Below are 21,139 nucleotides of genomic sequence, written 5' to 3'. Positions count from 1 at the left end.
TTGGGAATTAATTATAATTTTATTTTAGTGTTGTAAATGACGCTACATTTATACTTTATGTTTTATATGGTTCTAAAATAGAAGGTAATCATGTACAAAGTATGTTTTTTGTCTTCTACATCCTTGTTTTTACACAGAAAAGTATCAATAAGAACACAGATAAGAATACCGGATTGAAAAGCAGCAGATCGATAAGAACATTAGTATAGATAAAATCTTAACAATACCCATCTCTACTAAATGGTTACACGACCTAACAAAGCATACACTGCAGTTGCTACTTTTTGCTAAAATAATAGTGAAATGTTCACTGATCACGTAAAAGTGTTAGAGTTAAAGATGGAAACAAAATATTTCAAACGTCGTGGAAACACACACAGACAACGTGTACATCATATTAGCATAAACTACAAAAACAATGAAAACATTCAAGTTTTATCTCTCATTATTTAAAAAAAATTTATTTACAGGTACATCTAAAAGAATTCATTTTGTAAAAGGTTGTACATATTTTGTCAGCAGTAAAACTCATTGTCTAGTATCAGTATACATAGATTGAAATGGATTGATCCTTTTTGACTTTTAATAATTGTGGTTTAGAGAAGATAAAAACAAAAAAACTGTCCTAGACAGTTAGAATATCACATCAAAACAATGAAAGTCTTTAAAAAACGTCAATTCTACACATTCAATACTCACTTATGCCTCCCTCTAATGAAGTTACTGCATCAATATGGTATGAAGGCCATCAGCCTGTGGCTCTATGTACATGAAATGAAAGCTCAGGTTGCTATGGAGTTCATTAGAACATTGGGGTTTCACCACAGAAGTTTAAGCATTAAAAACTTGTTTTAAAATATTTACATTTTCTGAGATACAGAACTTATACCCCCTGTGAAATAAAGTCTTCGGCTGTGGTGCACAGGTTGAGAGGTCGATCTCTTTTCAGAAAAGTTTAAAATGCAGAGTTTACACTAAATCTCTTATTACTTTGTTGGTTAAGAAAACGTCATGTGAGTTATTTACGGGAAAAATTCTTCTCTCCTGTATGAGTTCTCATGTGTGCTTGGAGGTTAGATAATTGACGAAAACGTGCATCACATTCTTTACAAGAAAAAGGCTTTTCTCCTGTATGAATTCTCATGTGTGTGTTGAGATTAGATACAGACCTAAAACTTGTATCACATTCTTTACAAGTAAAAGGCTTTTCTCCTGTATGAATTCTCATGTGTGTTTTGAGATGACATTTATGACGAAAACTTTTTTTTACATTCTTTACAAGATAAAGGCTTCTCTCCTGTGTGAATTCTCATGTGTCTTTTGAGATCAGATTTATGACGAAAACTTTTATTACATTCTTTACAAGAAAAAGGCTTTTCTCCTGTATGAGTTCTCATGTGTCTTTTGAGATGAGATACATCACTAAAAGTTTTAGCACATTCTTTACAAGAAAAAGGCTTGTCTCCTTTGTGAGATCTTGATTGTTCATGTTGGTTTCCTTCTTCATCCTGATTATCAGTTAAGTTAAAGTTCTGCTGATTGTTTAGATCTTCTTCACTGTTCTCATCTTCCCCATAAGTAGAAATCTCCATCAAGGTATCAGTCTCCTGCTTCAGATCAAGCTGCTCTTCACAGTTTATGAAGAGCTCATCTGGCCCCTCTTTCTTCGGTGATGGCACTGGTTCCTCTTTGAGGAAATTTGAAAGAGGTTCTGGTTCCTCCGGCTTCTCTATACAACATGGAGGTTCTGGTTCCTCTGGCTCCTGTTTATAATGTGGAGATGCAAATTTAATCTGTGGAGGTTCTGGTTCCTCCTGTTCCTCTTTAATCTGTGGAGGTTCTGGTTCCTCCTGTTCCTCTTTATTCTGTGGAGGTTCTGGTTCTTCCCTTTCCACTCTGAAGTTCCTTTGCTGCTTGCAGAGATCCTCCTCTGCAGTCGGCCAATGCTGGGGGAGGACTGCAGAAACACAAGAAGACGTGTGTTGCTTAGCAATCACAAAACCTTTTTGGTACAGGCATCTTTTTAGAATATTGTATATTGCCCAGGGATAAACAGACTGCAGACACTGCCACTTTTCTGGTAGCCATGAATCCTGACACCCATGAAGAACGCGGGGCAGGAGGTCCTGCCTTTATTTATACAGACACGTAACTCTGCGCTGCACAAAATAGTTCCCAAACAAAACATGTAGTGATATTCATTGAAATCTAAAAGCGAGCATTCATGTTTGGCGTTACGGAGTGAAGGAGAACAGTAATACCCCCCCCCCCCCCTCCAACACAAAACCCTCCGGAGGGCGGCCACACTCAAGAATGCATGCAGCTTGTAATGGAAATGAAAGGAGTTTAATGAATATTTTGTAAAAAATAGGGCCAAAGCTAGCCGTCGAAATAAAATGTTAAAAAATATCATAAAAAGAAAAACAGCCTCGCGGCGGCCATGGCCTGGGTGGCGGGCTTGGTCGCCCGGGCGGCGGTTGTTCCCTGCCTGTTCCGGTGTGGCATTGGGGGGATTCCGGCTGCCGCTGCTGCTGCGGCGGGGGTCTTGGGGTGGGGATGGCTGGGCACTCTCCCTCCTTCTTTTCACATTCCTCCATCCATTTTAGAAGAATATAAACACTCACCTGAGCACAGGTGTTAGCTCACCTTTGCACTAACAGTTTGCATGATTGAATGACTGAAATATTTCACACTAGTTAGTTTTAAGGCATAGGTATGCGTGTGAACACTATCTGTTTTGTGTACATGTCGACATGTGGACATTTTTGCAGCTAGCAGGTGTGTTGATAACATTTGAGTGTGTGTGTGGACAGGCCCCGCCCTTTTTGGTACTACATCTGAACCTTACCGTAATGATAATCAACCAGTAAACTTGTTGCTTTATGCTGCTTCATGGTCCTATCCCCCTTCCCCTCCTATTATCACCCTCCTCCCCCCCCTCTCTCTAACGTCCCTCTCTCTTCTTCCCTTCTTTCCTTTTCCGTCCGGTCCAACACCCAAGATTTTCAAACATGGTTGAAATTAATAAAGATTGGCCTCGATTCCAAAAGGGGTTTATTCAGACATACCTCTGGTTTGTATGAAGATTAATAACCCCTATTGTTAAAGTAAAATATGTCCAACACAAGAGGCCCTCAGCTCTCACCTGCCTGCCCAGCTGTTGGACAGGACAAGTAAAAAAAATAAAAATAAAAAATAAATAAAAAGAAACAGTCGAACACGGCATAAAAAGAAATCCAAACTTGATGTATTTGAGACCCGTGGAAGCAAAAGAAGTTCTAAAAAGCGTCAACGAATTCAAAAAAAAAAACATCTACAGACTGTAATGGAATTAATATCATGATGATAAAAAGGTAATTGATTTCATTGTTGACCCGCTAACCTATATTTGCAATTTATCCTTTCAAACAGGAACATTTCCACAAAAAAATAAAACTAGCCAAAGTAATTCCACAACACAAATCAGGGGATGAACACCAACTAACAAACTACAGACCAGTGTCTTTACTCTGCCAATTCTCAAAAATACTTGAAAACGTATTCCTCATAAGGCTGGAAAGTTTTATCGAAAAACACACACTAATATCCGACAATCAATATGGTTTCAGAAAAAACAGATCAACGTCCATGGACATTACGCAACTAACCGAAGAAATTATAAATGGCACTGACAATAAAGAGTTCGCAGTACGAGTGTTCGGCGATCTGAAAAAGGCTTTTGCCACTATTGACCATTACATTTTAGTAAACAAACTGGAAAAGTATGAAATACGAGGACCAGCATTAAAATGGTTAAACAGTTACTGTCATGGTGCCTCTGTCAGACTCCTCCCCCTCCCCTCTCTGCTTGGCTCCTGACTCATCACAGCTGCGTCCACTCACCTCATCAGCCGCCTGCCTTCATAAGGGGATCCAGGACCAGTCTCCAGTGCCAGATCGTTGCTCCTCTATGGTGCTTAGTATGGTCACCTCGCTCACAGCTACTGCTGTCAAGCTCTCGCCTAAGTATCTGTTCTCCGTCTGTCCACAGGAATCCGTTCTACGAGTGGGCGCCTGTGTCATCCTCGCTTCTGGAACCAAGCCTCAGAATTCTTCCGGTCACACCAACGAGCCTCTGCCGATTCAAGCCGCACCACGAACCGCCGCCTATTCAAGATAATCCACCAGTGACGCCCCGGGCTGCAGACACCTTCAATATTCCTCGTGGGAATCTATCGGACGTGACTACTCCGCCCAAACATCTACAAAACCTAGAACCGAACATTAAAACTCATTACCCATCATCTACTCGCCTGTGTATTCTTCCGGGTTCCAGCGTTTGGGTCTGTTTTCCTGCTAGTCATGACAGTTACATTAATAACAGGCAGCAGTTTGTCCAACTGGATGACTGTAAATCATCCCTGCTAAATTTAAGATATGGAGTTCCACAAGGGTCAATATTAGGTCCCATGCTGTTCTTCTTTACATCAATGACATACGCTTGGTATCAAATACACTTAAATACTTTTTATATGCAGACGAAACAAGTATAGTCTGTACAGGGGAGAGCCTCAGAGAAATTGTAAAAACAGTAAATACGGAATTAGGGAAACTAAAACAATGGTTTGACAAAAATAAACTGTCACTCAGTGTTAACAAAACTAAATTCATGATTTTCGGAAATCGCCACAGTCCTGCAAATTTAGAAATAAAAGTTGCCATTGATAATCACGTTCTGGAAAGAGTGTCTGAAATCAAGTTCCTTGGAATAATTCTGGATGAAAAAATAAGCTGGAAACCACATATAAAGCAGGTCAGAGCTAAACTTGCCAAAAGCATAGCAGTGTTGGGAAAAACGTGCCATACTCACACTCACAAGGCACGTTTACTATTACTACCATATTTACAGTACAGCGCAGAAGTTTGGGGAAATACTTATAAAACAAACCTACAGTGTTTATATATCTTACAAAAGAAGCTGTTCGAATTGTTTATGTAGTGGATTATGGGTCACATACAAACGCTCTGTTTTTAAAGTCGGGTTTATTAAAACTGTGGGATCTGGTAGAACTGAAAACAGCTCTCGTCATGTATAAAGCCAGATACAACTTACTTCCAATAAACTTACAGCAAGTGTTCAGAGATAGAGACGAGAGTTACAATCTAAGAAAAAAACTGAATTACAAAAAGCAGTGCATACCAACAACCATCTAATTGTGGTGTGGATCTATAAAATGGATTGGATGCAAAGCAAAGTTTTACAGATATTAAAAAAATCCTACAAGAAGTCACCATTAGAACTGTGTAAGACCAGAAACGATTAAACAAAAAATTTCACTTTAGCACAGTTGCCATGCAGTATTGTATTGTAAATGTTTTGTAACTATCTGTAAATAGCAATGCGCGTATTGAATACGCACATTAGGTTTTGTAAAAAGGGGTGGGAGCAGACAAGATTTTCTCTTCAACCCACTCCTTTTAAAGCACTCTGTATTATTTTGTCTTTTAAACCACTGTGTGTTGAATTTCTCATTTGTTTTGTGTTTGAAACAAATAAAGTAAACTGAAACTGAAAAAACTAAAATAAAAAAAACTAAAATAAAAAAGAAAACATGCTGAGAAAATAGGACAGCTTAACTAGAAAGCGGAGGAGAATTGACAGAAAATGTACTTTATTAATGATTCTGCCTTCAGGTGATTGAATTTTATATGTAATTATAGAAATAAAAATCGACTGATAACATTTTAATGTTTTAGATTCTTGCCATTATTGACAGTACAGATGCAGGCACCCAATGCAGATGTTTGACAATGTCTTTCAGGATTATATCCGCACAACACCAGCTCTTTAATGTTGGGAATACACTGCTAATAAAGTTGCATTCACAGTGGATTCGTGTTTGTTTTATTTATTCCATTTAGAAATCACCTCCTAGGCTGTGGTCTGGAGCCCCATCAAGCGGTCTGTCTGTAGAGCAGATAAACCTGGTGTAGGAGCTTGTCTATATGTGAACTCCTGATATTCAGTAAGGGAACGCACAAACATTGTACTTTTCTGATTCAGTCTTTCTAGAACTAAAACGTAATAATGCAAAATATATATAATTATTGGAGTAATGGATCGCCCACCAGATTCTGAATACTTCACATAAACCTAACAAACATATTTTGTCTTATCATGGGTGACTTAAATATAGATTTATCCAAGGACAATAAACTAATATACCAGAGTTACAGATAAAAGCAAATAACATGATAACTATTCATTCATTCATTCATTCATTCATTCATTCATTCATTCATTCATTCATTCATTCATTCATTCATTCATTCATTCATTCATTCATTCATTCATTTATTCATTCATTCATTCATCTTCCATTACGTTTTGTCCCGGCCACCGGTGAAGGCAGGGGAACTCCTGGGCAGGTCGCCAGTCTGTCGCAGGGTAACATGATAACTATTACAGTAAATATTGAATATAAGTCAGGGGTTTTATACTCAGACATTACGGATCATAATCCTATTGCATATTATTATGGAAGCGATTGTGTAGCATAAATAAAAAGCAAAGTCAAAACCAGAAATGCTTTTTCATTTTCAACATGAAGCTGCATTTTTTGACTCAAAATTAAAATGAAAAAGCAATACTTCAAAATGCTTTATCATTTCCTTCCTCAACACAGCTTATTCTGTCACTTAATTAAAATGATAAAGACAATAGTATTTGACATTTCATTTTAAAAAAGGTCCCTGGTAAATGTGTAGCATAATTCATTTAAAAATGTCTAATTTGACAATTAAAATGGATTAATAGAAATGCTTTTTAATTTTCAAAATGTAGCTGCATTTTTTGACTCAAAATTAAAACGAAAAAGCAATATTTCAAAATGCTTTTTCATTTTATACTTAAAAACCGCTTATTCTGTGTCATAATTAAAACGAAAATGCAAAGGGGGATTGCATTTGCATTTTCACATCCAACCTGGGAAACTTGTCTCTAATCATTTAGGAAAAGCATTAGCAGAGGGGAGGCGGGGCGATGACGTCACTGCTTTCTCTGTGTGTCCGGCCGCTGACACACACACACACACACACCAGGAGCAGACTGTGTTAGCGGCAGAGACAAGGGTTTTGTGATGGTTGTGAACTTCTGATGAGTTTCCACAGCTTCTCAGGACTACATAGCTGCATGTCCGCCTTCTGCGGTCCTCCTGACGCACCGCGGACAAGCTTTGTTCTTCAGACCGCCAGCTGCCTTCGCATAGCGGGGCACGAAGCTCCGATGATCGCTGAAGGCGGAAATGCTGCTGCGATCTGAGAAACCATCATATGAATTTGTGTTTCCAGTGGTGTCCAGAACAAAATAAAGACTGATGTAATTCACAGATATTTACACATTTATCTGCAGCTTTGCGGTGAATTTGCTGTTTGATGACAGCTGGAGCTCCATCAACATGACACAGAATAAGCGTTTTTTAAGTATAAAATGAAAAAGCATTTTGAAATATTGCTTTTTCATTTTAATTTTGAGGCATTTGATGCAGCTTCATTTTCAAAATGAAAAAGCATTTCTATTAATCCATTTTAATTGTCAAATTAGACATTTCTAAATGATTTATGCTACACATTTACCAGAGAACGTCTTGAAAATAAAATGTCAAATACCATTTTAATTTTAATTTTAATTAAGTGACAGAAAAAGCTGGGTTGAGGAATGAAATGAAAAAGCATTTTGAAGTATTGCTTTTTCATTTTAATTTTGAGTCAAAAAAATGCAGCTTCATTTTGAAAATGAAAAAGCATTTCTGGTTTTGACTTTGCTTTTTATTTATGCTACAGAATCGCTTCCATATATTATATGAAACTAAATTAAAAAATATTCAATCTCATGTACAAGGGGAAAAGGGAAAGTTGTGAATACCCAAACTTTAACAAATATAATCAGTCACGTTTAAACTTAATACTAAAGAGCCTTTTTGTGACCTCATTTCCGGGTGAGCGTAATCCAGTGGCTGATCATTGCTTGACAGTTTCCTCTTGTTTGGCATTAGCCTGATTACTATTACTTAACTTTAGTGTTATTTGGTATCATATTTACATTTACATTTAGCATCTTTTAGTAAACTAGTGAATACACAACCATGTTAACCACTTGCTGTCCACCTTTATTCTAAGTTTGCAAAGTAAACCGCTTCTCCTTAGCTAAAAAATGCTAGCCTTAGCTTAGCACTTAGCATGGCTTCTACCTCCTCAGCCTTCACCCCCCTCTCCTGCCCCATGTTCCATATGTTTAGTGAGGATCCTGCCTTCTTCAGTGTAGATAGTGGTAGATGTCTTAAGTGTGTAGTCTTGTGTTAGACTTGGAGGCCAGGCTAGAGCAGTTAGAAGTGCGGCTAGCCAGGTCATTACTAAAATCAGGGACCGCGCTGCCAGGGCTAACCCAGTTAGCACCCCAGTGCCTTCCCAGGAGCCGGGAAACACTCAGGGAAAGTTTTTACCAGTAGGGAGGACGCATAGTGCTGAATGTGAAAATGTAGAGCACCCAAAACTCCAAGTTAGTAACAAGTTCTCTCCCCTCAGTGACACACTTGCTGAACCCTCAACTCTGGTCATCGGCTCTTCTATAGTTAGATACATGGAGCTCCCAGCGGTTACAGTTAGGTGTTATTTGGGGGTCAGAGTTTGTGACATCGAGGGGAACATTATGATGTTAGCCCAGAGTAGGTCCAGGTTCCGCCGAGTCGTGATTCGCACAGAAAATGGCGTTGGTTTTGTTTGCATTCACAGCTTGAAACGAACAATTCTGATTAAAAGGCAATAAAAACGAACCTTTTTCTTTAAAAATGCTTTTGTAGTTCACTCTCTGTGTTAATACAAAATGAGTGAGATACTTGCTGACACATTTAAACGTTTATCAGAGGAGTTATTGAAGCAGGAAGTCCGAATCTGTGAAGATCTAATTTAACCGAACTGCAGCTGCTCTGTTCCCGTGTTCCTCCGCGTAGCTGACAGCTGCAGTTTAAACTATGCCTCATAATCGTGTTTCTTTGCATTACCAGGGTTTCCAAACGAAGTTGTTCTGCATTATTCACATATCTGCTCCTTTGTACTATGGGGGGGGGGGGGGGTCTTCTTTCACGGCCTTATGGTTGTGAAAGTACTGAATATAGAAAATATGATAAAAGGCAGAGAGCCGCACACAGCTCAAGAGCCGCCTGTTACCCCCCCCCCCCGCACTGAAAAATGAAGGTCCCGCCCCTCTGCCTCGCCGATAGGCCATGCAAATTTCAGCCAATCAGATCAACCAGAAAGGTTCCTGCCCCAAAAGTGACAAAAACGCCTCCTTAACACTGAGCGTAAATCCACATGAGCGCGCAAAAAGGAATTGACCGCGGAAGATCACTGCTCAGTTAGAATTGCGCCTGCGCGGTTTTAAGGTTCACCCATTCAGTTCCTAAATACGCCTGCTCAGTTGTCTTTACGCCCATTCAGTTTATGACAAATATGTAATTCCATATCCGGCAGGCTGTTCCACAGGCGAAGACCGTAATGGCAGAACGAAGCCTCACCGTGTGTCTTGGTCCTCAGCTTAGAAACAACTAAGAGGCCAGTGCCAGAAGACCTCAGGGTCCGCGAGGGTTCGTATTTTAAAATTTCATTTAAATAAGAAGGCCCAAGACCATAAAAATATTTATAAACCATTAAAAGAACTTTAAAATCAATCCTGAAACGCACAGGGAGCCAATGCAGCGATTTTAAAACCGGTGTAATGTGTTCCCGCCCTCTGGTCCTCGTCAGAAATCATGCCACTGAGTTCTGCAATAGTTGTAGATTTGAAAAAGACTTTTTAGGTAAACCAGAGAGCAGGGCATTACAGTAATCTAAACGACTAAAAATAAAAGCATTAGCACTTCTGTGCTGGCAAGAGAGAGGAACGGGCGGACTCTGGCAATGTTTTTAAGATGGTAAAATCTTGTTTTCACAACGTCTCTGATGTGAGGAATAAAATTCAGCTCAGAGTCAAAAAGTACGCCCAGGTTTCTCACACATTGAGAAGATTTAAAATTCCTAGGTTTGGGTAAAATCATCTCTCTCTTGTCTTCAGGACCGATGATCAAAACTTCAGTTTTGTCCTGGTTGAGCTGTAAGAAATTTTCTGCCATCCACAGCTTTATATCTAAAATGCAGTTTAAAAGAGTGTTGACAAGTTCAAGGTCATCAGGAGACATGGCGATGTAGAGCTGTGTATCATCAGCATAGCTGTGAAAGTCAACGCCCTGTCTCCTGATGACATCCCCAAGAGGCAACATATATAAATTAAAAAGTATTGGACCCAAAATTGAACCCCGGGGAACCCCACAACTTATTTCATGGACTCCTGAGGAACGAGTGTCCAGACTTACAAAAAAGTGTTGATCTGTGAGATAGGAGTGAAACCAGTTAAGAGCAGTTCCTGAGAGGCCGACCAGACTCCTAAGTCTGTCAAGTAAAATCTGGTGATCTACCGTATCAAAGGCAGCAGTAAGATCCAGCAGCACCAGAACAGAAAGTTTCTGCGAGTCATAAGTATAAGTCGCTGTCCTAATTTTTTATGGACCTGACTGTGCATTTATTCTGTTAATAATAGTAATGTACTTATCCTAAATTTGAACCATGCCCTGGGGGAACAGTAAGCTGCAGACAAGCTGTGCTCGTAGTAGCGTTAAGGGTCTTACCCAAGGGCCCTTACTGGGTGATGTTAATTGCTTTTGCAATTGATATGGTAATAACCCCATTACCTTTTTCATTCACCTCCTGGAATTGAACCCTGTTTTGTGCATGGCAATCTTTCACCTTACCAACCGAGCTACCTGTTATATTTTAATGCACCACATGTTCATGAAAGACAAGTTAACACCCCATAGTGGCCTTCATGACCAGCAAAAGAGCTCCGAGGCCAGAGCTTCGGAGCTCGTCCGCGGCCAACTGGACAAAAATAGCTTGTTTGCTTAGTTCTGGAAGGAAATAGAAATACTTGAATCCATTTTCTTAACTGCCAGACGTCAATGGCAATGAACCAAAAACACCGGAGTCTGATCTCAATCATTTCATTCATTAGATGCAAAATGACTGACATGAACAAAAAAAACAGCTGTGCAGTCATAAACATCTGCAACAGCTTGGAGATCTGCTTTGTGCTTTTCCCACTCATGCACTCACATTTCATCAACAGATGAGCTCACATCTCTGTGTCTGTCATCTCACCGGCAACAGTTTCAAAACACACGATCATTATGACGTTTTCATGTCACAGAGGGATATGTCATTTTTTTCTTTTGAATCGCCGTTCCTAAAGGCCGACATCGAAAGTAATGTACATTGTGTAAAACTTTTAGTTTTATTGAAAAGACGTGGCAGTATTTATTTAGGTGGGTAGATTCACAGAAACAGCACTGAGTGAATGGACCCCTTTTGACCCCATTAGGGGAAAAAAGTCATTTTGAGAAGAAATGATAAGTCAAACTATGCCTGCGCAATTGAATTCGAATTTTTTGGTACGGGCGATTTCAAAAATAACTAAATCGAGTTTTTGTGTAATGAATGAGTATGTCATTCCACAGACAAACTGTCAACCAAATGATCCTGATGCTACTGAGGTACTTATGGAGGGATAGAGCCACGAAAGTGAAGAATTTTTGATCACGTCATAACAGTAACAACTAACTATTACCTATAAAACTAATGAACTAGCTATATAGGCATTGTAGAATGAGTATGTGTGTGTGTGTCAGTGGGCTGCATGTGTAGAGAACGCACAAGTTTGTTGGGGGTGGGCATTCATGATTGAAGAACAGTAATAAAAGGTTTTCCCCAAAAGAACGGTGATTGATCTGGAGTACAGCTGTGATGGTGTGGGATTTTTGATCACAGCTGTGATGAAGCAGCAAGAGTCATGGTGTCGGGACTCTTGCTGCCTCCCCCCAAACAATAATCCTCCAGCGGCCACGTCACGCACTCTAGAACACATGCAGCTTGTAATGGAAATGAAAACAATGGAAATTAATGACTAGAATGCAGTAAATTTGTCGTCTTTCCTCCCGAGTTGGAAACTTCTGTTGTAGATGCAGGATGTGTGTACTGCTGAAACCGTTCGTGCATGTGTAAGATCAGGAGGTCTCAAGTGCAGTGGAAGGAGGGGAAAAGCGCGTGCAGCGCAAGAGGGGTGAGAACGCCGGCTGCAAGTGTGTTGGGGGTGCACGTTCATGTTTGATGTTAGAGTGAATAAGAACTGTAATAAAGTTTTCCCCCAGAAGCCCTTGAAGCTTGATCACAGGACAGATGATTGTGTTTATTAAAGTCCAAATCATGCACCATATCCAGACTCCCGCCCAAAAAAGGGAACGTACAGTAACATGCGGTTATTGTCACACCCCTGAGGAAGTGAAGCAAATCTCAGCAGAGATGCAGTTTTTCTAAACTGAAATCACTGACATTAAACAGCCTGAACATTCATGGAGCTGAACTGGACACAGAAAAACCTCCCTGTTGTGTTTCCACCCACCAATGAGGAGCAGTTTGATGAAGATGAAGCTGCACTGGAGGAAGAATCAGTCCAGAAAAAAATGGAGAACAATTCTGACACTAAGCAGTTTTTCACTGATGTGTTCAGGTTTGAATCTTTTCTGTCTGCAGATCCATGAGCAGGACCCTGTCTTTGGGTTTTAGCTTGAAATGTAGTTTTGGAAATAGAATCTGTCTGAATGTCTGGAATTGGAGACATGGAGACATCAAAGAGGTTTAGATGGGATTTTGGGTTTGACAGAGAAATCTGCTGAAAAGAACTGAACTACAAACTTAGAACCACAGACGACAAAACAGATTGTACTTTTTTATCTGCTAACAATTTTCTCTTTGATCTGTTAAGGTTTCCTGTTTGTCGTTAGCTGGAGGGACTAACTAAGATCATGTGATTTGAAGAATTTTGTCGGCTGCACTGACCAACAATGTCTTCTGTGTTTTCAACTGGAAGGGACAGGAGAGACTCTTCCAGGACACGCTGTTGATGGACTGCATGTTTGGAGAGCTTGAAGCTCAAGATAGAACCGTTGTTGAAGTGAACATACCGATAGTGTGGAGATGAAGATCAGAGTCACACTGACCTGCTGACATGTGAGAGCTGTCCACACTTTGGACATGTCTTCTGTCCCTCCTCTTCCTCTGATCTCTGTTCTGTGGGTCTGTCTCTTCATCTGTAGTTGATGTTGATTCTTCATGTTGGTTCCCTTCTTCATCCTGACTATCAGTTACATTAAAGCTCTGCTGGTTGTTTAGATCTGCTTCACTGTTCTCATCTTCCTCATTAGTAGGAATCTCCATCAAGGTATCAGTCTCCTGCTTCAGATCAAGCTGATCTTCAACCTGACTGATGCAGAGTTCCTTTGGTTCCTTTTTAATCCACGGATGTTCTGGTTCCTCCTGTTCCGCTCTGAAGTTCCTCTGCTGGTTGCAGAGATCTTCTTCTTCAGTCTTCCAATGTTGGGGGAGAACTGCAGGGACACAAACACAACAAGGAACGTTTTATACGTTTCCAGGACTTTTGAGTTTTTTCAAGCATCAATAAACTCTGTGATCATTGGAGAAAATGTCTGAGGAGTCTGGAGGACCAGAAGAGACTAATTGAAATAAATACATATGCAGAGATGAGTAGTAACGTGTTACAATTACTTAAGTAACTTTTTTTTAATTGTTCTTGTGAGAGTAAGACAAGGCAATTTTATTTGTATAGCATAATTCGTTCACAAAGTAAAACAGGAAAATGATTGGTTTATCGCCCGGGGAGTAAGTTAGTGTAGAACTGCCACTGAGTGACAGACGGTCGGGTCCCCACAAAGACTAGCATGAAGCTCAAAGGGCTTCTTCTCTGTTTCTTTGATAAAGCTAACATACCTATGTGGTGTAGCTGCAGCTGTGGTTTCCAGATGACATCCAGCAGTCTGCGCTGGCGACAGAGCTCCTGCTCGTACTGGACGATGGTTCCTTCACAGAGTCTGCAGATTTCTTCAGCAGCAGCAGCTAGTCGCTCGCTGATCAACTCTCTCAGAGACTGAAGGGAAGACATGGTTCCTGCTCCGATCTTCAGCTCCAACTCCCACAAACACCGACGTCCTCTTCACTGCAGCTCCGATCGATCATCTGCTAGTCTCACAATCACAGCAATCCACGTTGTCTTTTGTTGCCGTCTCGTCCGGCCTTCGCAGATTCGGATGATTCAGGACGTCCAAAAATGAAATGTGCAGAAATGAAAAGACACACAAGAGTCTGCATGAATTTTAAATCCTTTTGCAAAAGGGGAGAAGTGGAAAAACACGACCTGTTAGGCTCTGTGGCTGTCCTCTCTCTCTGTCCTCAAGGCTTAAAGGCTTTGTTATTATTCAGTAAGGGAAGATGTAAACATACTAGATACGCCATTAGAATGGTGTGTTTCTGTCTAGTCTGCATTGCAGGTGTTGTGGCTCCATAAACACTCCAGTACAGAAAGAAAACAGAGACTAAAGTCAAAAACTATCTGTTTACTACTCATGTGGGTAAAACTCACTCTCTGAATTACTGAGCATCTGATTGAAATTGGAGAAAATGTTAGAGCGCCAACCCCATTTGATTTGGTCTGTGCACAGATGTTGCCCAATTTAGTCTGAATGTTTGATTTATTCTCTCCACCTTTCCTTGTGACAGTGGGTGTTTTACCGTTTCAAGTGAATGTTTCAGGCCTAACAGGGCTCCAACCTTCTGCAGGTCCTGGTTCCTGAAATGGATTCTATTGTTGGACCTGTCGTTTATGGGAAAATCATGGCGTTGAATGTAATGGTTAATAGACATTTTATTACTGATTTGCTGTCTCCCTTCTTGGGGGGCCACACCTATGGCCACCTTATAAATGCATCCAAGCACACCAACACAAAACTGTGACCTCTGATGGAGGTCACCATGTCTGTAAATCAATTATGATCTCTCACCCTGTCGCTGGGTCCACTAGAAACCTTCATGTTTTTTTCTGGTAATCCCCCCCTTTTGTAATCTTACCCCCTCTTTTAATCATGGCTCTGACTCCCATCTCTGTTTCTGAACAGCTCTGCTCCTTCTGCTTCAGGTAATCCTGCTCAACAACTTCTGCTCTCTGAGCTGATTGGGGACCTGTTAGTCTTTCTGCCTTTCTGACCACATGCTGACCATTCTGATCTTCCACTACTGCACATTCTGATCTCAATGCATCCTTGTCATGCCTGAAACAACAACCATCTGTGGACAACTCTTTGCTCCCTGTGGACTGCAACTCAGACCTGATCTTCTCCTATTTTTTCCACCTGTTCAGCACACACATGTGGTGTTCCTGTGGTCATGGGGTTTGATCCTTTGTTTATTTTTTTTATTTTTTATTTTTTAACTTGTCCTGTCCAACAGCTGGGCAGGCAGATGAGAGCTGAGGGCCTCTTGTGTTGGACATATTTTACTTTAACAAGAGGGGTTATTAATCTTCAGACAAACCAAAGGTATGACTGAACAAACCCCTTTTGTAATTGAGGCCAAACTTTATTAATTTCAACCATGTTTGAAAATTTTGGGTGTTGGACCGGACGGAAAAGGAAAGAAGGGAAGAAAAAGGGAGGGATGTTAGAGAAAGGCGGGGGTAGGGGGTGATAATAGGAGGGGAGGGGGGATAAGACCATGAAGCAGCATAAAGCAACAAGTTTACTCGTTGTTTATCATTACGGTAAGGTTCAAATGTAGTACAAAAAGGGCGGGGCCTGTCCACACACACACTCAAATGTTATCAACACACCTGCTAGCTGCAAAAATGTCCACCTGTCGACATGTACACAAAACAGATAGTGTTCACACGCATACCTATGCCTTAAAACCAACTAGTGTGAAATATTTCAGTCATTCAATCATGCAAACTGTTAATGCAAAGGTGAGCTAACACCTGTGCTCAGGTGAGTGTTTATGTTCTTCTAAAATGGATGGTGGAACGTGAAAAGAAGGAGGGAGAGTGCCCAGCCATCCCCACCCCAAGACCCCCACCGCAGCAGCAGCGGCAGCCGAAATCCCCCCAACGCCACACGGGAACCGGCAGGGAACAACCGCCGTCCGGCCGACCAAGCCCGCCACCCAGGCCGGGGCCAGCAGGCCCGCTGCGAGGCCCCCAGAGCCAGAGAGCAGGGAGGCGCGGAGGGAAAGAGAGCGCTGCCCCAGCCCAACCAGGAAAGCAGCCCCCCGCCGCGCCGGTTTGATCCTTTGTATGTGAATGTGATATTGGGTACTTCTAAAATGTTGTTCAGAGAGAGTGTGAATTCCTAAGAATTCACATAAACCTCTCCTCCATACGTGGTCAGTATTTGTAATGGGTGTCCCGTGACAATGTGCTAGCGAGGTGTGGTTACTCCAAATGTATGTTTGGTGCATTTGTGATGTCTCTTATCTATGTTTTCTAACATAATGCTAAGGTACATAAGTATTCCTTCTCCTCCCCCTATTCTCTGGAACAGAACACTGTTTGCAAGATCTTCTGTTCCAGAAACATTAAGAAAGAACGGGCTACTACATGTAATCTGGTGTTGTCAGCTCAGAGGCTGCAGCTAGGGCCTATTTTAGTTTAATAAAAGTAGTTTCAGCCTCTGCAGCCCAGTGCAGGTCTGCTTTAAGTTTCATCCTTGCTGTCTGACTGTCATGGAGTGGATGGGTCAACCCTGTGTAATTGTGGACGTAATGTCTGCTGCAGCCAGTCAGACCTAAAAATGACAACCTCTTTGACCTTCATGGGCTTAGGATGAGACAACACAGCTGATCTGTAGACCAGGGACATGCCAGTCCCTGACTGGGAAATAATGTTCTGAGGAATCTACTTGTCTGCGGCACCTGCAATTTTTGCAAACTTTACACCCTGTAGCCACCAGATGGCTAAGAATTACGCCTGTGGCATCTAAACATGCGTCAACTGTTTCAGCTGTTATCAGAATTTCCTCCACATACTGGATGAGAGTGACGTTGACTGGCAGGGGACAGTCAGGAAACACCTCCTTTAATACCTGATTGAAAATTCCTAGAGAGAGTGTGAACCCCTGTTGGAAACGCGTGTAACACATCTGCTGGGTGTCCCACGTAAATGAGAAGAGGTCTCCCCTCAGGGTGTAGAGGCAGACCGAAAAAGCATTAGCGAGGTCAATGCGTGTAAACCAGCTGTGCGTGTGGTCAGTTTGGCCAGGACTACGTATGGATTAGGATCAGAAACGGTTGAAGCGCTCAAATGTAATTTACAGCGTGCAAATCAGTGGGCAATTTACCGACCCATCAGCTGTGGTGCCCTGAGCCCACAGATGAGGTGGCTGTCAGTCAATTAAGGCCTTCGCCAGGGGATGGTCAGTCCACTCATGACCATGATGCCGAGTCACCTGAGCGTGTTCTAGCCTGGCATTGTCTTCCCCGCAACCATGATGCCATAAGTGTCTGCTATGGGAGAAAACCAGAACATATGGCATGGAAAAACAGAGGCGCGTCTGGTGCGTTTTAAAACTCCGCCAAAATCTTCAGACTGAAGTTTGGGATGAACTGTGAGGGAAACGAGGGCTACTCTATCAGCTGACAGAGATCATGCTTTATGTGAGGGTGTGAGCTGAGCCTCTCCTATTACTGTCCTTCTGTTGGGCCTTGGTACCAGGTTTTCTCATTTCTATCTTTTAAAAAAAGTACTTGAGGGGGTCAGGCGGGTAGGTGTAGGGCTTAAGGATGGACATCCAAGGTTTCCACACCAGAAAAGCTGACACAATACCTTCATCTGCTGTGGTTTCTGGATTCGAACAATCCCCAGTACTAGTCTGCCAGTGGCTCCTCCGTTGGACAAACAAGGTACTGCGCCTCATGAGTGAGTTCATCCACTCTGCAGTGGAGTATAGTCCCATCTGGTAGAGTGACCTGTAACCCATCCGGGCTGCACAGAGTAGTGGCTCCCAGCTTTACCAGCAGGTCACAACCCAAAAAAATTAACTGGTACTGTCGGCGAGTACACAAAGTGGTGGTTCAGAGTCTGTTTGCTGACCTTAGTGTTCAAGGACTTTGTGTTTGGCAGAGTCTGTGTCTCATTGTTCTTGAGGATTCCAGAGGTTCCATGCCTCCTGGGATGCCAGTTTATTGCAGGCATTTGGTGAACAGGCCCTTTTCCACGCTCTCTTGGGGTTCCGCCCCTAGGTGGTCCACCTCTGGACCCACGCCACCCATAAAGCTGACAAAGTTCGTATGGACAGCCCCTAGTCCAATGGCCAGGTTCCTCGCAGTAATAGCACAGTCCAGCATCCATCAGTTCCCTGAGTGTTCCGCCCTGGAAACCTCCGCCTCTCACCCCACCTCTCCCCGTCATTGTCCCCTATATCCTGCGGGGCGAAGGCCGGATTGACACTAAAACTGTTCATAGGTGAGTTATAGTTTGTAAAATGAAACCAGGCGGACCTGGCGGAAATGTACCAGATAAATGTGACTAATGAGCTTCAGCTGTGAGTCTAAGACATTTTATATATATATTTGATTTTATTTATTTTTTCATGTATTTATTTATTTATTTATTTATTTGCTTTCTGCCTAGCCTCTGCCAGCTGCAACTCAATTAACTGTTTATTGACTTCTTCCAATTTATTGTCCTTTTAATCCATAATTGTTTCTCACTTTCAGGTGCATTTGTTATAGTTTGGCATTGCAAGAAAATCTATTTCCATACTCAATATTGAAATTTTTTATTGAATGACACCAGCATGCACAGACACTCCTCTACACCATTTGCAGCTAAATCCAAACAAAGCGCTCTGACTGCATCTCCCTGGGAAACTCAAGGCTGCAGAGCTGCAGCTGTGAGGAGAGGCTGAATCTCTAGATTAGAATTTATCTAAAGCACCGTCAGTGGACAAAATGAATGTAGGCATTGTCTGTCCAAACCTCAAAATCTGTTTCCAATTTTGATTTTTGAGTCTTATAACTATTTGTGTGTCTGGAGAAGCTGGGCGTGAACTAACAGCATTTCTATGCAGTGTGATTCCAGAAAAAGTTTACTAACAAACATCCATCTACAGAAATGACATCACCTGTTGTATAATTAAAGATTTAGGAGCCCCTCAAACTGCAACCTTCCGTTTATCCAAAATAGATTTTTATTTCTGTATATCTAGTATGTATGTGTGTGCTGTACGTCCATCATCTGTTGGATAAGCAGTTCCCAGACCAACCTTCTTTGTCACACCTCCCTGTCCTAAGTTCATCTCATCTCCCTGTTTGTTCTGACCCCCCCAGAGGGAAGACGTTGTCTTTCTTCACTGCTCTGTCCTGTCAGACGTCATCAGATCCTCCTTGCTGTGTTTCATTTGCTTCTGCATACGCTGTGTTGAGGAAAGAAATGAAAAAGCATTTTGGTGGATTGCTTTTTCATTTTAATTTTGAGTCAAAAAATGCAGCTTCATTTTGAAAATTAAAAAGCATTTCTGGTTTTGACTTTGCTTTTTATTTATGCTACAGAATCGCTTCCATACCCCCCTTCTGCATTCAATCAGATCTTTGTTTTCATTCTAAGATCCGGGATCTGATTTCGGTGAAGGTTTGAGAATTTAAACAAGAGAGAAAAGTGTGAAAATGTTCATGTCTGTCTGAGAAAAGTGTATTTAGTCAGTGAGGAGTTTTACTGCCATAAACTTCTGGAATTTCTGGATGAGAAACAGACGTGCAGGACACAACACAGCTGCACAAACTGTGAGACGTGAGGTGCTGCAGACCTCAGTTAGGATTATGACGGGAGAGGATCCAATATTTATTGTTTTTTTTGTCTTGTTTTTTTAAATGTATTAGTATATTTTTCCTGAATTTTTGTCTTATTTCATGAATAATGTTATTTATTTTATTAAAAGGATCATAAATGAATGGAACTTTATTCATAGCACTTTACAATTACTTGAAGGTACCAAAGAGCTTCACAATAAAAAATTGATCTAAAATGGGAAATAAAGTTTTAAACTAAAAACTCCAGAATATTCTGTTTTAGAATATAATTTTCAATCCAAATGTTTTCATCTACATTCCATGGTAGATCATTCCCACTCCACACATCTGCTCCTGGTCCAGCCCTTCTAATTGCCCACCCCTGCTTTAGTATGTAAGTAGCATTAACCTTCATGTCACCCCCATCTTTTCTGTCTTTCTGTGCCACAAACACACACACACACACACACACGCACGCACCCACGCACGCACGCACGCACACACACACACACACACACCTGCACCATGGTATTTCTGTCACTCAGTCCTACTGTGGGATTCTGGTCTCTCACCAATCTTTAGGATCTTCAGACTGTCCCATTCTGTACTTGGGGGGTCCTCACCTCCCCGGGACAACAAACCCAGTGAACCAGCCTCCCGTCAGAGAACTGTTGGAGTTTCCAAACTCTAGGACACTTCATCACTTTTTCTTTTTCTCTTATTCTGTAAACCTTATTGTCACTTTTCTTAAATAATATAATTTTCCCAAATGTACAATTCTACAATTTACTGAGTTACTCACTTTGTGGACATCAGACTCTTGGTTTGGCTACGCCCAATGCAGAATTTGATTGACAGGTTTCTGCTTACCTTTGTAGGGTTCACCCGTGTCGTCAGTCCACTGAGAAACCCTTCATCCAGGCCGAATTCCTCAGGAAAAACCTTCCTCAACCCCCCGTCTGTGTCTCCAAATTGTTGGCCTCCCGTCCGGCCTTCACAGATTCAGATGGTTCAGGACGTCCAAAAATGAAATGTGCAGAAATGAAAAGACACACAAGAGTCAAAAGGGGAGAGGTGGAGAAACACGACCTGTTAGGCTCTGTGGCTGTCCTCTCTCTCTGTCCTCAAGGCTAAAAGGCTTTTTTATTATTCAGTAAGGGAAGATGTAAACATACTAGATACGTCATTAGAATGGTGTGTTTTTGTCTAGTTTGCATTGCAGGTGTTGTGGCTCCATAAACACTCCAGTACAGAAAAAAAACGGAGACTAAAGTCACAAACAGGCCTAACTGGTGACCTTGGTACCTATTATCTGTTACTGAAGGCAGGAATCAAGCAGATTTCTGTAATACAATATACATGTATATACAGAATCCATTAGATGCAGAAT

The 21,139-nt window shown here is 41.5% G+C and overlaps 1 long non-coding RNA gene and 1 pseudogene across 2 annotated transcripts in view; one reads left to right on the top strand and one right to left on the bottom strand.

Annotated features, from left to right (window-relative positions):
* LOC144987741 (uncharacterized) overlaps positions 1-21,139 on the bottom strand; it is a 44,117-nt pseudogene continuing 22,978 nt past the window's right edge. Inside the window, exons 2-3 of the transcript XR_013651408.1 lie at positions 13,122-13,508; positions 1-1,957 (exon numbers count right to left, since the gene is read on the bottom strand). The product of XR_013651408.1 is annotated as an uncharacterized LOC144987741 (transcript). The remainder of the gene's footprint in view (positions 1,958-13,121; positions 13,509-21,139) is intronic.
* Positions 2,544-5,870, top strand: LOC144988528 (uncharacterized). The gene is made up of 2 exons (XR_013652460.1): positions 2,544-3,952; positions 4,031-5,870. It is a non-coding gene; the product is annotated as an uncharacterized LOC144988528 (long non-coding RNA).

The sequence above is a fragment of the Oryzias latipes genome, chromosome 2 (genome assembly GCF_053564925.1).
Source record: "Oryzias latipes strain Hd-rR chromosome 2, Olatipes_Hd-rR_3.1".
NCBI classification, from domain to species: domain Eukaryota; kingdom Metazoa; phylum Chordata; class Actinopteri; order Beloniformes; family Adrianichthyidae; genus Oryzias; species Oryzias latipes.
This window is presented reverse-complemented; position numbering and strand designations above follow the sequence as displayed.